The sequence below is a fragment of the Larus michahellis genome, chromosome Z (genome assembly GCF_964199755.1).
Source record: "Larus michahellis chromosome Z, bLarMic1.1, whole genome shotgun sequence".
NCBI lineage: Eukaryota > Metazoa > Chordata > Aves > Charadriiformes > Laridae > Larus > Larus michahellis.
In genome coordinates this window covers 33851481-33874332 of record NC_133930.1, presented here as the reverse complement: position 1 = coordinate 33874332, position 22852 = coordinate 33851481, and positions in this window count along the sequence as shown.

The following is a 22852-nucleotide window of genomic DNA, read 5'->3' as shown; positions in this document are numbered from 1 at the left end:
TATTATCATAGTTACAAGAGGAAATATTTTATGTCAGACGTTCTAAAAGTACTGAGTTACAAAGCATTTGGAGAAGAAAAACATTTTTTTTTCCACAATTCTTACAATTTACTTGTGCAACATAAGCCACAGTCCCATTAAACTCTGGTTTCACTGTCTCTAAATGTCAGCTCTACATGGATACAGATTTGTCAGACCTAGACACACAAAAAAAATGGCCTTCTGTTATTCATTTAAATAAATTTGTTGCTGAAACCTGATGGTGGCAACTTTATTGAAACATGGCTACTTGTTGACTTGTTCTATGCAGTTCTCCACTCATGTTTAGATTTTCAGTTACTTGTAGCAATGTGTCCCTACTAAAAAACAAACAAACAAACAAACAAACAAACAAAAGAACAAAAAAACAACCAAAACCCCCTGAAACAACCAAACAAGAATCTGTTAGATATTTAAGTTGTAAAATAAGATTCTTGCAATGCTTCTTCAGGATCATGGATACCAAACTTTTGTTACAGAAAACTTTTGTTCTAGAAAGCTATAGCAAGGTAGGTGGCAGTGCTTGTTAAGCCTGCTGCACAGTATAATCATGATGATAGATATAGCCAAGAGCACAAATCAGGCCTGGGAACTTCTAAAAGATGAGTTTCAATATTAAGACAAAACGCAAACATTTACACTAAATTAAATATTGGCTCATTTGAAAAAAATCAGCAGGAATTAATTTATAATGAATATTATTACCAAAGGCAAATGATCTGCCAAGAAGATCTGCATAAATTAATTTGATATGGGTGCATAAATTTCACGTGACATATAATAGTTGGAGATCCATTAATGCTCTTTCATTCCGCTTGTGCACACACTGCTTACCTGGATGGTATATCTTGTGCTGGTATGCTCTGCACACAACCCCCACTTCCCGGGGCTCCTGCTCAAGCGATAACCAACAGTGGGGGTTGTGGTGGGCTGCACCTGGACTTTGGGGGACAGATGGCACCCTGGCAGCCAAATGCTGTCTGCGATAGGGACCTAGATGTCTCGCTGATATGCAAGTATGACTATAGGTCAATCATGTTACTCTATACATAGTGGGCAGCCCAGGGCCTGTTGAGTTCTCCTGCGCAGAAGCAGGCTGCATGGCAGGGTCTCCCCTCCAGTAGGGACGCCTCTCAAGGTTACATCTTGGGATTGAAAGGTTCTTTGCACAACAGATCCTCACTAAGTGGTTAATAGCATGCTAGACTTTGACATCTTAACTAAGTGATATATAAAGGATTGATTGCACATATATAATCCTTTACACATAAACCAACTCTGGGACTAGGATTGGATCCAGCTACACCTAGACTCCTCTCTGAGAAGGAATTTAGAAAGCAAGGGGATCCTTTCTGAACCTTATGACTCAGCAGGAGGGTCTCCCTGACAGTTTTGTCTGATCCTGTCCTCTGTGAAGAAAATAACCAAGTATACCTTGCCATTTAATCTTGTTAAAAATATTGCATTTACTAACAAACTTTGTTAAATCATTGTTCTGTATCAATAAATATTTTGCTGCTTCTCTATTAGGAGTGAACTGCATCAATCCATCCATGACGTATGTCCTTCTTCCTGGTTGTGCACCATATACAACACTATAACCCCAGGCTCTGGTACACTATGGGAGATACAGTTTGGTTTGAGTATTCAGTATGTTGAAGTCAGGAAGAATAACATGCACTTGAGACTATTCAGGAAAGCTGGTCAGAGTTAAAAAAAATTTACCTCAAAAAATTATATAAAATTAAACTAAAACATAACTTTCCCCAAACCTCAGAATGAAACAGATTTCCATTGGGTCCTGCATCCACAATTACACATGATTTCGCCTGAAAATATGCAATATTCCCAAATGAGCACAAGCGTTTTTAAGGGTAGCTTCAAAGCATACTCTAAGAAAAGATGCCATGAGAAGAGTCTTGGGTTTTATTATTAAGAGCCTGTTTATTGTTTTTAGAAAATTTGCATGTCTGAAAAAGGTGATAAAAGAAGCACCAATCCGATTTTCTCAGGAATCAAGACAGAAAGTATTGTCTCCCTAAAGGATTGTGTGATGGCATTTTTCTTGTGTTGCTTTGCACTGTGTCTACTGTCAGAAGTATCTCACAAAATTGCACGTGCCACCTTTAAATACTCGAATCTTTGTTCTATTGTTTGGCCTTATGTAGTTACAGTTTCCAACTTGTTTTCAGACATCAAAATGAAAAGATTTTATTTGAAAGAGACTTTTTGGGTATTTGGGACAGAACGATGTGTCATGTTCCTCTGTCCTTTTTCATTCCCTGCTGCTTTCCTTATTAGAACCTTTTGAAGAAGACCTGTAGGTCGGTCTTGAGTCTGTGCAAAGATTTATTTGCTTTAGTTTAGCTGACCAATCACCAGAAATGCTGTGCAGTGTACAAGTCATAAGGCTGCTGAAGAAAAGAGTACAAGAGTATTTAAGTAATCAAAACACATGATTTTGAAAACTCAATAATGTTTTACTAATATGATCAAACTGTTACGGAACTTGGTATAATTAAGGAGAAATAGATGTATGAATATGTTTCAATTTCCATTAACACAAGTTTTACCCTGGTACCAGCAATATTTTCCATGAAAGTATTATGCCCTGTCTGTCATTTGTGGCATTTATGGCTCACATAAAATTGCAGGTCCACAAAATATCAAAGATATTTTACAAAATCAGCCTTAAAAAGTAACTTAAAATTGTCTGCCTAAAATGAAACTGCTTTAAGTAACACAAGAGATTGGGAAAAAGCTAACTGGAATGAGGCTTCTGACTTCCCAGACACCTTGAGAATTGACTCAGTAAATTACACCGGCCCATGTACTCTCTTTTGTTATTGTATTCCAGGCCTAGACTCAGAGTAATTGTATGAATAAATAAGGTAATAATGTTTGAACTGTAACTTGAAATAAAGAGGATTTAGCCAGCGTAGATGTGTCTCTGAATGCATTTATGTCTCCTTGTCTCCCTCTAATTAGGTATGTATAGACTGCCTACTCTAAATATTCCTAGAAATACTTTGTTGAAAGCTTTTTTCCATATTGATTTTTGTATATTGCGCTCTGTTCATACAGGATAGCATGATTTTGAGATCCCAGAGGAGTTCAACGTTGTGGGATGGAGTATTAGATCTGAATTCAGTCTTTTAAAAGTCTTTGGGGAATTTCTAGTCTTTGCATCTAAATGGTTCTCAAGTACAGATCTTTAAAAACATGAGAGAAGTTCATCTGGTCACATCTATTTTTCACAAAACAGAAGCTATCATTCAGTCTACAAATATAAAGGTTTTAAAAGAATGACCCCACAGAAATTAAGAGACATAACTTGGCTATCAGAAGATTTGCAAAATACTAGACTGTACCAAAATTTACTTTTCCTTCCCCAAGCTCTATTGAATGGAATTTGAAATTTCCTAGGAATACTGCCTTTCTAAGAAAATTCTAATCGCTGGAGAGTCAATACATTCTTGATGTGATGATGTTCACACACTGGAACTTATTGTTGTGACTCTTGGAGGAATTGCAGTTGCAAATAGATTTTTTTGCAGCTGAGCAGGCATTCATAAGTAAAAGTTAGGGCTGTAACCTGCTTTATAAATGACTAAAATATCCTGAGGCTGAAAATAAGTCAGGAAAAAAAGATACAGTAATTTTTGTTTGTACTAACAGATATTTATAGAAAACACATTTTTTAAACCACTTAGGGGTTCAGTTAACACAATAACTCACTTCCTGCAGATTTTCCTAAAGAGAATGTATCTTTACTGCATAGTTAATTCTAGCTCTTATTTATCTATTACCCCTTTTCATCTGAACAAAGAAGGTCTAAGCAGGATTTAAAAGTGCTTTAAATCTTATCCAGTTTACCGAGATGAAGACCTAGGTTGGAACATAGGCTCCATTAAAACTCAGGATGGTACATCATGGAGAAGATATAAGTGAAGTAACTTGTGTGATGAATATTCTCCAGTTCCTTTTCATTATTCTCTGTGAAGAACAGACAAAAAATCACTCACAGAAAATTGCAGAAGAGTCCTAGACATTCCCAGTAAAAAGACCCATAGCTGCTGTACATCCCCAGACACAGAGAGAAAGAGTCACTCACATGTGCCCAATTAATACTTGCGCTGAGGTGATGATAGCGTGAGTACTCAGACTGGAGTGACAGTCTAAGAGATACCCACTACCAGTGTGGTAGTACTGTGACAGTTGGAAACACTGGGAAACAAAAACGCAAAGAAACTTTTTTCTCTGTCTTTCTTTCCACTTTCTGGATTTTAGCAACTTTCTCCAACCCTCAAAGGAGCAGTGCTCAACACAATATGTTAGTGTACTTACTAAAAGAGAAGAGCAATTGCTGTGATAGCACTTAGCAACTGTGTAGCTTTTTTCTAGGTGTCTGTCAAACTTATGTAACGATAAATATCAGTTATGACCATGGAAACGACAGTACAAATCAAATGACAGCATGTTAGTATGAACAAGACTCCTGTTGCCTGAGCTAAGATTATAGAGTCTATGTGCCTAGTATGAATTGGATATTTCTAGAAGCAGGGCCAGGCTGATGCCTAGTGGACTGTTCACTGTGTGGCAATGTTGTTTTTCTACTTAATGGAACTTCTTAGTATGACAACATTTTCTCCATCCTAACTATTAGAGACTAGAATGCATTCCTCTTTCTGCATTAGCATTACAATCTGAATCTGGCATATGCTGTATGAAGCACCATGCAGCAAAACTGCTTCTTCTCACTGCTTCTCTGCTACAGAAAAGCTGTCTGAACATATGCAAGTGACCCCTGCACCTGTGCTCCCATTCCATTCTGAGGTCAGTGTTGAATTTCCGTTCACTTATAAAAGTGAAGCACGACTCTCAAAACAGCTATGAAGACCATGATATAAGGACTGTCTTTTAAATCTGCCTGTAACAGTTATTCTCAATTTCAAATACTCCAAGAAAATAAATAATAGTTGTGAATTGCAGAAGACAGCAAATGGAAAAACGTATTCCATATGCCCTGTGAAATAAATTAGCATAAGCTTTCTAAAATGGCTGGTAACTGATGAACACAATTTATTGATCTAAATAGTCTCTTCCTCTCTTGTGTGTCTTTATTTCTCTCATAACCTCATTTTTTTCATTTGTTCCAGTAGCTAACATGGTAATATGAAATTAACTTTTTTTTTTTTTTTAATTTCTTTAGCTAAGCCATGTATATTTTTTATATAGTGAATAGTGAAATAGTGAAAAAAAGAGATAAGATAAACTAGAAGGCACTGGTCTTTATGCATACATTCATGGAAAGCTGAGATCTCTAACATGGGAGGATGAAATTTTTAATTATATCCTATTATTTGGACAGGCAAGTTTTTGCTCTGCTGTCAGAAAGTGACTGTACAGGGACACTGTGACTTATCCTTTTACAAATGGAAGATTCTTGAACTCTGGACTATGGGCTGCAGCATAAAATCTATTCTAAGAAGAGCAACTGTTCTGATCCCAGTAAATATAGCTTTAAAAAAGGGTTGAAAGCCCAGATGACTCAGGAGATCAGCAATAGACTGCAGAGTCTTTTCACTTCTAAGTCATTAGTTCAAGTGCAGCCCTGGCTGGCAGGGTTTGAATCACTGCTCTTTGATGGCAGTTAGAAAGAGTGTATGAAGAAAATTCTGTAGTTTTTGTTCCTGTTCTGTTTCACAGAACATCTGTGTTACAAAATCCTCATTATTAAACAACATCCAATAGAATCCTAGCAAACTAAACGGATGCTCTGTTTCAAGCGCTGGCTGTAGGTTGAGAAACAAGCTTTCTTACTTTATTATGAGATTTTTCACCCTGAATCGCTGTATCAAAGGCAGTAGTATCTGGGTTCAGAGTAGACAATTGTCGGCAAATCTTTCTGCTCTGGTTTACTGACTGTAAAATGTGAATAATGCTTCCGTTGTCTCCATTATTTGACTTCCCTGTTTGTTTACAGCCTAAACTCATCAGGACAGAGAATGCTTTTCCTGATGCTATAAATGTATTAGAGCAAAGAACGTTTACCTATGTTTAGTATTTATGGCAGTAGGAATCTTAGTTATCGTAGTTCTGCATCCTGTAATGCAAAAAAAAAAAAACTTAAGAAAGTGGACTATATTTTAAATCCAAGTACCTGAATCTCTGAAAGGAGATAAGTTACTTGACTAGCTGCTTACTTTGTATATACAAATTTGTGTCCTCTTTGTTCTTAAATGTGCAGATAGAGAGAAAATGTTATATTTTTTCAACTCCCTTGGTTTTCTTAGCTCTGTTGTGTCAGTGCATATTTTACTTAACACATACCTCTGTGTCCATGTCACTAGTATTAACCTAGCACAGCCAAAGTGTCAATTTTTTAAATTTATACCTTGTCTATAAAGCTTGTAGGTGTTATCTGTTCTTTCTATTTCTTGAATATTTACCTCATGATTTTTGTGATTGCAGAATGTGAAAAGTATATTTATGTTTAAAAGTATATGTATGTTTAAAAAAATACTAAAACAAACCACCACCAACAACAACATAAAAAAAACCAAAACACAACCCTTCTAATGTTACCTGTGGAAGTATCTGGAGGAAAAAAAAAAACAACAACAAACCAAACCACAAGAAGGTATGGTGCAGTACCTCGATGATGAATATTACATTTATGTAAAGTTGCAATCAGGATAAAATGTCATTGCGGTAGGTGAGAGAAAGAGTCACCCTTCCTCGAAGGTAGCTGTAACAAGCCACTTATGAATTCCTCTACAAAAAGTAGCAGCCATCACTGAAAGAACAGGCACATGTCACTTTCTAAAATGAAGGTATATGTGGGTGATAAGACCTTACTAGGCTTCTGTTTTTTTTTGTTTGGTGGGTTGGTGTTTTTTTGTTTGTTTTTTTTAGCTGTGGGGAGTTTTGTTGTTGGGATTGGTTCTTTTTTTTTCAATAGAGAGGTGTATGTGTGCATGTGAGAAAGAGAGAGGAAGTAGCAACGCATCACTGAAAAATTTAGAGAAGAAACAGAAAGCTGAGCACCTCCCAAACAAGCACTGAGAATATGACTCTGAAGAAAGTTTAGAGCCAGGGAGCTTTCTGGAAAAGTTTTGAAAAGATGTGGAGCTTTAAGCAAGGGAACTTATTTGTTGTACGACTCTTCAACATTTTGAAGCTTTGTACATTGTACCTTACTCTTTTTACCAATTATTCTTCATGAAATAGACAAATTAGGGATGAAAGACTGCATTTTTTTTTTTTTGAGCCAGAGGACAATGGTTTTTTTGGCTATAATTTTGAAGGAAAGCTCTGGTTCCTAACATTCAAAAGAGGCACTGCTTTATTCCTGTGCCAGACATGACTTTGAAGCACAGGCTGATGAAGGCAGAGGGAAACATTTACATTGATTTTTGGCTAAAAAAAGCTCTTTATGAATGGGTTTTGCTACTTAATGATGGAATTTTACCATGCTGAAGGAGCTGTGAAGTAAAGTCATCAAGTGCTCTCTGTGTGGCTTTCTATTTGTTCTTTAAGATGACATCACAAGTAAAAGGAGAAATCAAACTATTTCTGACTTTGTCACATACAGCAAAATAAAACACAGCTTTCTTGACCCTGTTCTCATTTCAGCCACATAATCTTCAAATTATTTGAAGAGAAGGGGAGTTGGACTTGGTACACGCCAGCTGAATAAGGCACAGAAACAGAGAAAAAGCTGCACTGACACTGGCATCTTTTTAAATGAAAAAAAAAAAAGCAACAAGTCCACAAAGAGAATGCCAGGTAAAAAGTCAACTTGTTTTATTTGAGCAAAATAACAATAAATGACTTTATGGTTGACCTCAGTGATTCTTTTGGTGCTTAGACCATCACTCTCTCTGGATGTATTCTGGATGCCTTTGGAATATTTTGTATCAAAAAAAAAAAAAAAAAATCTAAACATTCTCTAGCAGAGCTGCTTACACCCAGCCAGAAGGGTGTTACAGGGCATACTTTCCAAATAAGAATAGCTAACAATAAGAAAGTCTGGCCAAAGTGAGTGACTCATGGAGACTAAAGGCTAGCAGAGACTGGAGGCAAAAGTTGGTGAGAGCATCACAAAACAGATATAAGAAACTACTATGGAAGTGTAGCATTGGGTTCAATATATGATTTAGGAAACACATGTGAGACAAGGAAATTTGTTTCCCAGCAATTTATTTATTATACTTCTGAAAATTTATGCCTGGACTTCAGAATTCACTGACCCTTTACTGCTCCCTAGAATAAAAATAACAACCCAGAGCTTCTGCACATCTCTTGCCGTACAAACCCAGCACACACACACACACAAAAAAAAAAAAAAAAAAAAAAAAAAAGGTGTCTATGTTAACTTCACAAATAAGTAAACTCAGACTGACCACATTTGCTACTACACCCTCGTTTACACAGGCCAGTGACATCCAACTACTACATTTTGCAAGGCTAATAGGTAGGCGTCCTGATAAAAGACCAGAAGGTATGGAAGGTGGCAATAGGAAGAGAAATCTAGAAAAACATCAAAATAACACCAAGAACAGATTTAACCATATGAACTTATAATGTTATACAGTAAGTTGAATTTACTGCTGCTTCAAACAGAACTGCAAATATTGTAATTCTTTGCTAACTGTTTCTAGCAAGGAACTGTATTTCACATAAGCAACGTTGTTTAGTAGGCAGTTTAGCATGAGGTAAGCTCTGTTTATAAATGGTGTAGAGCTATTAATGAGGTAAGTAACACAAACTTGTAAATTTAAATACTTTTTTTCTTTGGTATTTTTTTATTGTAATGAAATTTTAATAGTCTGGGAAATATATACTAAACTTGGAGGAGCTGTGGACTCCCTTGAGGGTAGAGAGGCCTTACAGAGAGATCTGGATAGACAAGACAGCCGGGCAATCACCAACGGTATGAAAATTAACAAGAGCAAATGCCAGATTCTCCACCTGGCATGGAGTAAGCCTGGTTATACATACAAACTGGGGAATGAGATGCTGAAGATCAGCCCCACAGAGAACGATCTGGGGGTTTGGGCTGAGGCAAGTTGAATATGAATCAACAGTGTGTCCTGCGAGCCAAAAGGGCCAACTGTGTCCTGGGGTGCATCAAGCCAACATCGCCAGCTGGTTGAGGGAGGTCCCACTCTACACTGCACTGCTGCAGCCCCGCCTTGAGTATTCTGTGCAGTTTTGGGCACCTCAGTACAAGAAGGACATCAAACTGTTAGAGTGTGTCCACAGGAGGACGACCAAGATGGTGAAAGGCCTCAAGGGCAAGATTTATGAGGAGCAGCTGAGGTCACTCAGTTTGTTCAGCCTCGAGAAGAGAATGCTGAGGTGTGCCCTCGTTGCAGCCTACAATTTCCTCAAGGAGGGCAGCAGAGGCCAAGGTGCTGATCTTCTTTCTCTGGTGACCAGCAATAGGACACAAGCAAATGGAATGAAGCCGCATGGGGGGAAGTTCAGGATGGACATTAGGAAAAGGTTCTCCACTGAGAGGGTGGTCGGTCACTGTAACAAGCTCCCCAGGGAAGTAGTCATGGCACCAAACCTGTCAGAGTTCAAGAAGCGTCTCAACAATGCTCTTAGTCAACAATGGTTTAGTTTTAGGTAGTCCTGTGAGAAGCACGGAGTTGGACTCAATGATCATTATCAGCCCCTCCCAACTTGAGATATTCTATGATTCTGTGATACTATATTGTGTGGAGTCAACAGTCCCATTGTGTATTCATTTATTCTGTTAATTTTGTGGTAGTATCCAGATAGAGCTTTACTCCAGTGCCTGAAAAAGAGACCATTATCTTGATAATGGACTGGCAGGAATATGTTCAGCGATAAAGCTTTAAGTTACTGTATTTACCTCAAGACTGCAGGGCTCCTCCAGGCAACAGTGCATAAGCAGTGCAGAATAGAATTCAGATGACATCAACAGAACCCCATGTGCACCAAGAAAAAACTGTTCTCTGCTGTCCTATTTCTGTCAAGCATTGCAGAACTAATGGGAAGGCACTTACTTGATCTATTTCCTTTTCCTAGTGATTGATTTAAATTCCCCAGCTTTTGTAGTGGTATAAAACACATTTCATCAGTCCAGCTAGGAACCTTATATAATTTAAGCTTGATATTTTTGAGAGTGTATTTACCGTGATTTAAATCACCAAGATAATTCTCAGTGCTCATCCCTGTAATGTTACCCACAACAGGCACACATATCCTTTGCATCTTTTGTTTCACAACAGATACACGTTCTGCATGTGAATTGAACAGGATCATTTTACAGGGTGCATTAGTAACAATGTGGACTCATTTTGCTCTTCTATATGTTGATTTTGCTCAGAATTCGATAAAGTAACTCTTGATTTACATCACTGTAAGAGAGAAGCATTTAACCCTGTGCTCCCGTGGCTCCTGACCAGGGTATCACACAAAATATGCTAATTGAAAACTACTTCAGTTATAAATATTTTGTAAAATATCTGCAAAAGATTTATGAACAGCCCTGCTCCTATGCATTCCCAGTAATCTATAGTAATAATACTTTTACAGAGTCAGATAGAGAATTGTTTATTCCCATTAGTAGACATTGAGTCATGCATCTGGGAGTATGCCTGTGATTAACAACTCACCAGCATATTGGAGGGGTCGATATTCTCAGCCTGTCCTCAAAACACACGTAAGAAAGACATATACAATTTCTATAATGAAGTAGTTGCTACTAGCGAGATTCTTCTTGGATGTCTCAGGGCTTTGAAATAACCTATATAGGGGAAAAAAAAAAAAAAAAGAGGAACAGGGAGTACTATCAAGTTTGTTTTCTTCAGGAGCACTTGGACTTAACACAAGGGAGGAAGCAATATGCAGAGGTGAAATTGTATTTGCAGGTGGGAGAAAATCCTTAAGGGAGAAGAATCATCTTTTCTGCTACACTAACTGAAGTCTGTGCTCTTAGCCTTTCAACATACATGCATCCTGATTTTCATATAACCAAATAAAAAAATGCTGTATGTAAGTGAAGAAATATTATTTTGCTGTGACACTGTCTGCTTATTGTCACAGTAAGTGGTAATCCTGTCTTTCTTTCAGTTCACACTGTTATGAGTAGTTTGCTGTTTCATCACACTGCTGTATTTGAAAGCCATACTGTCAACATCAATCCTGTTTCTGTTTAAAAAAGGATGCGGGGCGGGGGCAGCAAGCAATGAGAACGCACAAGAAGCATCTGAGTATGTAGATTTTCTGTCTTTCTCTTTGTCTGATTTCTCTGCTTAGGCTTCTAGGCTTTCTAGGGCAGTGACTGCATCTACTTGTGCTTGTACATTCCTAGCACAATTCAATTTCCATCTTGGTTAGAGATTGTAAGCTGTGCTGTAGCACAAATTAAAAATAAAATACTATCTCATTATCTGAAAATGACAAGTTTTTCATTTGGCAGTGTTCTTTAGCTTTCTTGTTGTAATTGCTTCTAACAGTGACAAGTAAAGGGCATTCTATTAATGTTGTTTAGCAGAATGAAATAAGATAGTGGCAACTAGAGAAAATATTTTTGTCTTTACTTTTAAGATCTTCCCATTTGGTATTTAAAATAAAAATAATTTTTTACCATCCACTGGTTCAAAATTTATTTAAGGGGTTTTTTTTTTGTTTTTTTTTTTTTTTTTTTTACTGCCTACACATAGTTTCTCTTATAATTTCATGTGGTTAGTCTATGCTAATTTAAAACAAAAATTAGATATTTGGAAGTAAACCCAAGAACTCTCTTCATCTGCTTTAACCTAAATATAAAATTAGCATTGTGAGTAATTAATCTTATTTCATTTACTCTGAAAAAGTTGGAACTTCTTAGTAGATACTGTTTTATTTCAGTAGCATGCAAAATGATATAAGCATACATTGCATATGTAAGCTAGGAACATGTGTGACTAGATTTAAAGCAACATGAATCATTTGAAACTCAGCTATAACAGCAGGTATGATTGCACATACCCTAATGGTCACTGGTGATAATAAAAGTAAATTTATTCATAAAGTCAAACAAGAGAGATAGACTTATGTTAACTCATTAGATGGCAGGATTTACATAAGTTTAAAGCATTGCTATGATAACTATTTAATTTGGCTTCTTTCCTAAAAGTATCTAGATACTCACGCAAACAATATTAAGGATTTTTTTACTTTGGGGGAAGGGAGGAATAGATAAAATTTGTGTTAGTAAAAATCTGCTTTGTCTTGTGTTTTATTTTGTTTCGAGGCCAATAGAGAAGTACATTTGTAACTTAATGCTGAGAGTAATTAGCTTATGTTAAAGTATTGATCTTACATTAAGCAAGATAAACGTTAAAATATTGACAATGGAATGTACTTCTTATTAAGTCTGTCACTTTAGAGATGAAAAGACACTGTATTCTAGACAACCTTCTCTGTAGTTTCATTATGTAAATTACTTACTATTACAACAGGCAGGTCTGCTTAGTCAGGCCTGGAAAACTTTCAGCATCCTGGTGCTGGAGGTCCAGGTCAAAATGCTCATTTGGATTAAATAAACTAAGGTCCCAAGTTAATGTATGAATCACTTCAAATCATAGTTCCTCATTTTAACAGAAAATCGATCATGGGGAAAAGTGTGTAGGCATTTTTGTGAGGCACGACATAACCTTCCTCTAGAACTTGCGATCTTGCTGCCACTGTGGTGACCACAACTAGAGTATTTTTCTTGGCTTCTTTCTAATTCTGTTTGGAGATGCAGAAAAATCTGAGATGCTGTTGATGTAATAAAGTAGGTTAACCAAATTCCTCTAGTTTTAAGGTAATTTTTGTCCTCATGACTAAGTGGATCTCTACCCAGTAAGTGTGACAAAGAAGAAAGATGTTCCTTCTGTTATTTGTGGCATTTGCTTTTCCATGAGAACACCCACACATTTTTGTAAACAGGATTAATTTTACTGGTCTCCTTGAAACACGTAATGGTTGTTTCTCAACTATTGTTTTAGAGAAGACTAAGCTTTACTGTGTGAGTAACAAAAAATCAGCCTTGGCAATAGAGTTAAACCTGCATTTCTATGTAACGGTGTTATTGATGCTGCTTACGTAGGTCACTAATATAGGTAAATTGTCAGCTCAGACAAGAAGGTAAAAATATATAGCTTAGAAAACTTTCAGGAGAAATGGGCGGTTTTAAGTGCAGATGGGACTCTGAATAGGCAGAGTTTTGCAGTACATTTGCTTGTACCTTTTTCATGAAATTGAGCACTTCAAAAGCATAGAAATGGCTTTCAGACTTTAAAGATATGTATAATTAAGAGAAAAGCAAGGACACCATAATGTTTCAAAGACGATAAGATTTTCTGGCTGAAATATATAAAAATAAAAAACGAGATGATAAAAATCTGCCCTTGCCAAACCTGTTTGGGGTTGATCTTTGTTTCTAGTCATGCTTTCCAGTCAAACAGCTTCTAGCATCTTCATGGGTTGAAGGAAAATCAGGAAAACCTCCTTATTATGTCACCCTGGGAGCATAGCGGATTTCATTGTTTTCATTCATGCCTGAAGATCCTTCCAATTTCCCCTTCCTTCCCCTCTACCTCCCTCATTCTCCTACTCGAAAAGATGGAGTCTTGGCTTCCTGGGAGAAATTTCCACCTAACTCAAAGAGCAGCAGTTCATGCTAGGGCAAAAGATTTTCCTTTTTCAAAACACATCATGTAGTTTCTAGACAGTAAAATACAAGCAATTGTTACATGCAGTTTCTGTCACAGAAGTTGTAAGAATTCACTTGCTGTCAACCTTGGTACCAGTGCTGCCATGAACCCAGTTTCCATACCTGCTCATTTAATACAGGGACTGCAGGGATACTTAAAGAAAACAAAACATTTTCTGTGTGTGTGGTCTGGATCCCTGTGCTCTTTCCATTGAGTCTGGTGGAAGGCATCAGGAAGGCCTGTGAAAGTTCCCCTTTGGTTGAATTTAGATATGTTTCTTGTAGGCTTCTGAGGAACTTAAAAAACACCAGAAGAGATGAAAGATATTTATGAAATCACTTATATAAAAGAAAGGACTGTTAAAAAAAGTGTTCCACTAGCATGCAGCAGCAGAGGAGCTGCAGTAGAAATTTTGGTTGGTATTTGTCATGCCGAGTAAGCAGAATCATGTCCCTCTTTAGGAGGTTACTTTAGACTCTGCCCCCTCAGAAATTACAGTAGCATTGTACCTTAGGTGCAATGCTTCTAGGTGTGGTGAGAAAGCACAAACACTTTTTCCACGCAGTTCAGCGCATACCATCTGTCTCACTTGAAAAGGCATCTCCTGACAAAGAGGCTGACTTTTATATCAGGGGGAGTGTAGAGAATATCATTGCCCTAGATCCTATTTAAAAATGAGATTGAGCGTGTTGAACCCACACCCACATCCTCTTTACAGAACCAGGTACAAATATACTGTCATTCTCAAGAAAAAAAAAAAACCTATATAAAAAATAAATTACTTCCCATCTTGCTTCACTGTATCCCACACAGATTTTTATCTCTAAAATGGGACAAGAAAAAAAGAAAGAAGAAACAAATACTTCTATACAAAAAAAAAAAAGAGATACTGTGACCTGAGAACACACACTTTTATAGAGCATACCATATTTCCTGCTCATTTTCTTTCTCCTCCATTTCACCTCTGTGGTGCATTGTGTTCAAACGCAGCTATTCTGAAGCTAAAATAACCATTAAAGACTTTTCATTCTGGGCTAGACTGTGAATGTTTCACAAAGCATTTTTCAAAAATGAACTTATTCTATCCTTGTGAGATACAACAGTATGGATGAACAGTTGTAAAACTGAAGCCAGAGAAAAAACTAAGATTATAACAAAAGAATCTAATTTATAATCTTAGATTCTGGTAGTTACAATATTAGCCCTTCTTCCTGCTCTGAACGGCACAAAAACGACACATCCTCTCATTATGAACTGAAATAAAAATGTCATATTTAACAAGTATCAAACCACCAGGGCACAGAAGGCTTTCTTCTTTTTCACAGAATCCTGAATTTTCTGAATGATGCCTAAGGACCTGTCTTTACAGAAATGAAGAAAGAATTGTGAAATAAAAAAGAAATACAACATTGGTAACAAGGTCAAAAAAAAAAAAAGGCATGAAATATAAATGCACACACACACACGTATATATTTAGCAAACATGAACAGTCTCTGAAGGTATAATTAGTGAAGCAGACAGGAATTTTACACTAGGAAAGAAATAGGTCAATTCAGATGAGGTTCCTTACTGTACTGACAGCTGGCTGAGTCTTTATATATGTTAGATGTATAGATACCAGTGATTTATTGGTCTTTCTTTCACTAGCACCTATTACATGACAGTGCAGGAGAAGAAACTTTATAATGACCCCCAAATTGGAATTTTTGCATGTTTCTTTGGTTTCTGTTTGTTTGATTGCTTTTTGTTTTATGTGAGGTAGGGTAGACATTTGTATGACATTCCATTTCTGAAATTAGTGTAAACCTAAAATAATTTATTCCAAACAAAGAGCAAAAGGAAACATTGCTAGTTAGCTTCAAATACAGTAAAAACATGACTGTCAAGAGAAAACTATACTGGAAAATTGACTTTACCTGGTAGTCTATCTCAGGTCAAAAAAATAAATTAAAGGTGTTTTTCATTTGCAAGTGTACTCTTTTTATTTAACAAATAATTCCACAGTATGAAAAGATCAGAAAATATTAAAGATCGGTGAGGTACATTTAGCAAATTGAATTTAATCTTACCTACACCTTCAAATAAGTGTTTTTTAATATTTTATCCTAAGGCATTCTCTCTTACAATAGTTTTGGCCCGCATTTCTTTATTTCTGTATCTATTCTGTGTTTATGAAATGTTTTCAAATGCTGTTTTTCAGTTACAGTGTGATCAGGTTTGCATAAAGAATTGAAGGTTCCTCATTCCTGTTTGCCATTGCACCTATTTCAAAATTAACTGATTACTCAATCTGCTCATATTTAAGATCCTTTGCTATGGTTTTGGTTAAAAATCATTAAATAGAATTAGATCAGGAAGAGACGGTTTTTTTAACCTGCTTATTTATGGTCTAATTTCAGATAGCTTTTCAAATTCACATATTAAAACCTTTTATTCAGCTTAATCTAACACCTTTGTCTTGTCTACTACAAGCATTTCGAAGGACAACATTGCATGAAAGAAGTTAAATATTTTTTGAAAATGTTGAGCATATCTTGCCTATAGATGACTGTAAATCAAAGTGGTAATCTCAACAAATGCTAAAAAGTTTATTTGATGAGAACTATTATCCATAAAAAAAATTTGTGTGAGATGAAGTCTGCTAAATCCAAGCACTGCCTCCATATGGAAGCATTCTCAGTGTTGAGGCAGTGGTGAGGCACAGGTTTATTTTCCGTTTAATGTTCCATTGTTATTCAGGATTAAACAGCCTACGTCAGATAGACAGCCTCATGAGTGTGGACCAAGACAAAAAGCCAACAAGAAGGACTGTCATTATAACCTGTTGAATAGACTACCCATCTGGACATGGTGGAAATTTAGGGCTCTGGTCCCAGGCCCCAGAATGGGGCTTTCTCAAGGTACGGGCTGATATGAACTACACAAGCCTTCCAGGGAGCAACCTCAAAAATCTGTCCCGTCTTTTCCCCATCTCCATGCTAGGTATGGAAGTTTGCTAGACAATAGAGACTGCGCCATCCACACTGACTGGCTGATTACTTGTTTTGCATTGGCTCAAAAGGAAGTTCAACACTTGCTTCAGAAGGACCAAATAGCCAACACTTTTCCTCTCCTTGTAACCCACCATTTCATAAACATAAAATAAATGTATTAATTTAATCATACCAGATCTAGACCTTTGCTTATTGCCATTCACTGTATGATTATTTCTTCATTATTTCTATCATGTACAGATTCCATCTTGAACCAGCTTTTCAGGCTTTGGCCCAAAAGAAGCCTAGGAAATAAATAAAAAAGCATCCTTGTGATCTCATCTGCTATAACAGTTTTGTGCCATTTCACTCAACTTCCCACACAGAGCTCTGTGCTGCCCTAAATGTACTAAGTCATTCTTGGGTTAGTTTCATCTCTTCTCACAGCTAAATGGCCCCTATAACTGATTCCTTTCTTGCTCTATTTTCTCTTCAATGTTCTCAGTCAGGCATTTGTGCTGATTATGACCTTCTGGATTTTTAAAATCACATAAATTATTTTTTTTTCCAGGATTTTCAGTATTTTCTCTCTTACACTGATTTTTCCACCCATGTCCTTTTTTACAAGTATTTTTCCTCTTCTTGAAATATCTGGACTTATTGCAATACATAATCACCACATATGTAGTGAAAGAAACTTTTTACCTTTATTATTTACTATGAACTTTGAACACCATTTTCACTCCTTTAAAGTCATTGTATGGATTGAAATACACAAATACATACTGTCATTGTATAATATATTTCCTTGAAGACTCATCATTCTTTATATACTCTGATTGACCATGGGTCAGTAGGCTATATTAGATTCTTCCTAGAGAGGGCACTGGTATAAGACATCTTTGGTAGGTAATTGATTTAAGTATCAAACACTGAACTTTTATCAGCAATTACAGTGGTGACACCTATTATTTTTCTGGCTTTAACAACATGGTGTGCAATTTTGCATGCCATATCATACTCACCCACAGTAACTGGAAGTGACAACTTGTCTGGCCTCAAAGAGATTGTTTTATCTCCCAATGAAGTGAAAAATAACAGCAACAAATCAGGTAACACACCACAAATGGATCCTTTTTTCCCAATTAGATAGACTGAAGAGAGGGATAGTATATGCATATTAACTGTAGTAATCACACTAATTAAAAAATTGTTGCATTTAGGTAAGAACAATGCTTACAACACATGACAAAAAAACCAATGTGGATTCCTCTCTACGGCAAGTTTGCTGTAATCATTTTTAATCCTTTCGAGTACAGGGCAAGTGACGTATGGCAAAGAAACAAACAAACAAACAAAAAAACCCCTATATGATACACATGATAAATGGTTAGGAAATATGAGTAACAGCTTAGAAATAAAATGCTAAGACATGAATTTGTGTAACACTTCAGTAGGTATAAGAACAAGGTGAAAGACACTCTGTTTTCCTGTATTATGCAAATAATATCCTTTATTTTGAATCATACTTCAGTCTAAAGCACCCGAAGTCCGACAAATGTACACAGAAGATCACTTAATCATTTACTAAAGCAAAGCAATTTCTGGCAAAAACTGTGAGAAAAACTGCTTATTTGATAAAGTGGAATGCTTTATTGCACCTAACGGCAGTAGGGAAAGTGCATTCATTTGACAATGAAAAAAATCCAGTAAAGCTGACTTTAGGATATTTGGCAATGTATAAAATTTTACAGACTTTTTTGGCTTTATATGTCTTGACTTCCGTTTATAAATCAAGTTTATTTGCACACCTATCGATGTATAGGTATATTAAAGTATATCTGGAGTATCAGAAATTAATACTGTGCTTTACTCAAGGTTTATTTGATAGTATTTAGTATTCAGACTTACAAGTTATACTGTCCAGTACTTACTGGTGAGGTGCAGCCTCACCAGTGCTCATTACAGGGGGATGACAGGACAAGGGACAACAGGCACAAGTTAGAACACGGGGAATTCCATCTCAACATGAGAAAAAAATACTTTCCTTTGAGGGTTCCAGAGCACTGGGACAGGCTGCCCAGAGAGGCTGTGGAGTCTCCTTCTCTGGAGATATTCAAAATCAACCTGGATGTGTTCCTGTCCAGCCTGCTTCAGGTGAACCTGCTTTGGCTGGGGGATTGGACTATATAATCTCCAAAGGTCCAATCCAACCCCTACAGTTCTGTGATTCTGTGATTCCAGAACACCACCATGCTCTAGAAGCTCTTCCTAGGAGTCTCTCTTCAGGTAACTAAAGCAAGCTGACCCTGCTTAATGACTGGAGTTTGGAAGGTCTGAGATCTTTGTGCATGCATTTCTTATGAAATGCATGCATCTAGTTCATGTACATTGCTACAGTGCTCAGAAGTACATTATCCTGTTCTCCATGTTCCAGTCCACTAAAGTCAAACTTTGGGCTGAATTTTATTTTCGAATAGTTGTCATAGTTGAAAATACTTGTCAATAGTTGAAAAAATGCATTGTGTGATTGAGTGTGTGTGTGTGCATGTGTGTGCATGTGGTCACTTATGAGGCATACAGGTCATTTGTAAAAGGTGTAACACACTAAATTAATCAGAAAAGTTAGATATAAGGAATTCAGTATTTTCAGAGCAGCCCACCTCAAGTGATATATTTCAAAAACAAACACCTAATTGTTCATGCAACTGGAAACCACAACCTCCAAAAACAAAACCCCGAGAAATCCCCCAATTTCATACTTTATTTATATGACCAGGTGACTATCATCTCATTAAATGATTGCTTTTCTACAGGGTTTTTGCTTTTATATTGAAGAAAGCTAGAACAAGATTTTAGACAAAGTTTAGCAAGGGCTATGAATCTAGCGGACAGCTGAGGAACACACAGAAGCATAAAGTAAGTACTTAGATGCCACAGAGGATATGTAGGCTAGTGATATTTCTGTTGTGGAAGAAAAATATGCATCCTATAAACTATTCCTTAAGAGTTCTAGCGTTATACAGATGGCAGACAAAAAGCACCATCAAATGAGTATAAGGGAATTAGTGGTGTCCAGGTAGCATGGACTATGAGCTTCTGGAAACAGAATGCAAGGAAAGAACATTTCTTATTGCTCTTTTCAAAATCCATGCTCCAGTTAACAGGCAGGAAATCAAGAGGTCATTGTAAGAATGCAATAGTGTTTTGCCATACTGCTTGTTTTGGAGGCAAAAGCTTTATGAAGATACTATTGCATTCTTTTTCTAGGGACTGACTTCCCACACTCACCAGAGGCAAAGGGTTGGGGTTTCAGTCCGTTTGGTTTCCTTTGCTCTTCATTTAGGACATTTAGGATTTAGAATATAGGACATTTAGGACAGAATTTAGGATTCTGGTTTTTTTTTCAGGGGAAAAAAAAAAAATATCTGAGAACAAGACATTCCAGGATAACTCAGTTTCAGGAGACAATGGCATACCTTTTTTATATCTTTTTTTTTTTTTTTTTTTTTTTTTTTTTGAGGCTCTAGCTATTCAGAGTTGCTCTGCACTGGTTAAATTCAGGTCTGTGGGACTTTTAGCCACTGCAAAGAACATCCCAAATCTGAACCAAGCTACAGAAAGATGGGGTCAGTGTGTCAAATCCCAAGAAGTAAATCCTACAGTGCCTCAGATTGCAAATGAAATACAGTAAGTAGCCTTGTCTCCTCCATTTGCTGTGAGCTGCCTAGGAAGGTTTGGATATTATAAAATACATAGTATGACATAGAAAAATAATAATTAAATTTGACAGTGATTGGGTCCAGAGAAAGAAGAGAATAATGCAAAGTTTTCTGATTGTAAAGATTTTCTTAATGTCTAGAGGTGAATCTCTGCAGTCACCATCTCAGAGAAAAGTCAACGGATGTATAGCAAAGCATTACAACCCCTTCCCTCCACACCCCCCGTATACCAGTAAGTTATTTGGCAGGGATCTGTCTTCTTCAAAAACACTCCCCTCGATTATCTTGTATCTTTTTTTTTTTTTTAAATTTTCTGACATATTGGCATTACTTTTAGGGTTCCTTAAAAATTAAAAGTTCCCTTGATATGCCTAATGTCTGTTTCTTATTTATGCTGTGATCTGTGTAGTCTTTTGGGAAATGATGATGAGATTTAGAAGGGTGTAAAAATTGCAAAAACAATGTGAAAAAATGTTTTTTCCAATTACTGTACAAAATTTGCACGTGTGTTTTACTACCTGTTTATTTTCAGGGGCTTCTTCTTAAACTGGAAAGACAGGAGAAAAGAAAGGCTTTAATTTACCATACACTATTACATACTTTAAATTCTACAAGAGGTCATCTCACACTGCACTGCACTGGGAACTTTGATATGGCATACTGCTGCTGAACCTCAGCTAATCCATCACCTGGTGGCAGGCTGCACACAGTTAGCATTAAAAGAGAACTTCATCTGTCAGATTCAGATAAGAATCTATATCTATTTGTTCATTTTATGAAGCTTTAGAAACAGGTGTAAGCAACTACTATAAGATATCACTGTAAAGACCAATGTTATTTGTCAGTGTACTATACAGGATACCAATCCAGACTGACCACATCATTAGGTGTTATTGAACTGTTCTAGCACTTGCACAATGGTATGTCAAAATATGGTCTCACCTGCTACACAAAGTGTAGCCAGGCCTTTTTTCCCTATACTGAGAACATTTTAATTCACTGCTAGTGCCACAGAGAGACCTATAGAATTAATGATGCCACATAGCTTGGCCAGTGCTGTCAAGATCCATGAAGTTCTGAATATGAGAAATTAAGATTCTTTTTCTTTTTCATTAAAGCCAGTTAAATACATGATAGGAAAGCATTATTGAGCGCACTGATCTTCTAAATTATTAGCTTAGATGGTTCACAAGAACTAAAAAGATGAGGGTGATACAATGCTTAGAGAGATCAAAGATAAAACTTCTGCAGTGGTATCAGCTCCCATTTTTAGTGGACAAAACCCATATTCACTAAAAATGGTGAGTTCTGTAGTCTGAATATACTCCTCAGAAGTTCCCCAAACTGATGAAAATGGGGTTTGGTCTGAAATTTCATCTCTTTGAAGGTAAAACCTCACTAGAACTCATGATCAAATCCGCTTTATCCCTGATTAATTCCTAAACTCCAAATCTGTTTTGTTTTCTAAATCCTTGATTGTCATCTTTCCTGTGGTAGTGAAACAAAATAAGAAAAATGCTGTGTATTGGGACATTTTCATGCCTGTTTCCTTAGATATTCAGGACATTAAATCTATTAGTTTCTTCATATTATATTTCATACAATATTACGAATTAAATGTCAAATCATAGTGAATCCATCTCTATGAAAATAAGAGAAGTAAATTTCATGCGAGATGGATCATTGCTCTCTTATTTCCTAGAAAACTTCTGATCCTTTAAAAATTCAAGTATATCTTAGTTTTGTTTTTATACCTGGTCTAAATGCCAGGTTTTAAATATCATGAAATTTAAATGCTTAAATATCATGAATTTTAACATGGTATTTAAATGATTTGAATACCATGAAAAAAAAGAAACAGAAAGGGCTCTTCTTAATTAGTGTATTCCACACTTCCGATCTGTGGGCCAGGACTGATTGGTGGTAAAGTACTTCCTGTAACTCAAAGTTCACCTCCTTCTTCAGTATGGATGTATTTTCTGTGTGACCTAAAGGAAAACTGTTTCTGAACACAGTATCTGAACACTGGATTACTAATCAGTACAGTCTGGAGTGCGTATTTGGGCAGGACTTTTGATTTACAGCACTTCCTTTTGATTGTGGGGGCCTATTAGTTGGATTATGTGAAGATCATCTATCAGAAACCAAAACCAACTGCCAAATGATTTTGATGTGGAGGGTCAGTCTCTTAGATTCTGCTTTTTACATGCATTAATCTGGTTTTGGAAGAAAAGGCACTTTTATAGGCAAATTCTTAGGTAAAGACTTTGATTCCTCATTAAGAACATTCTCAAAAAGATAAAACACAAAACTCATTTCTGTTAAAGCTGAAACTCAAAAGCCTGAAAAGTGCATATAAATCAAAGCATTATTTTGCATATTGAGGAATATGCC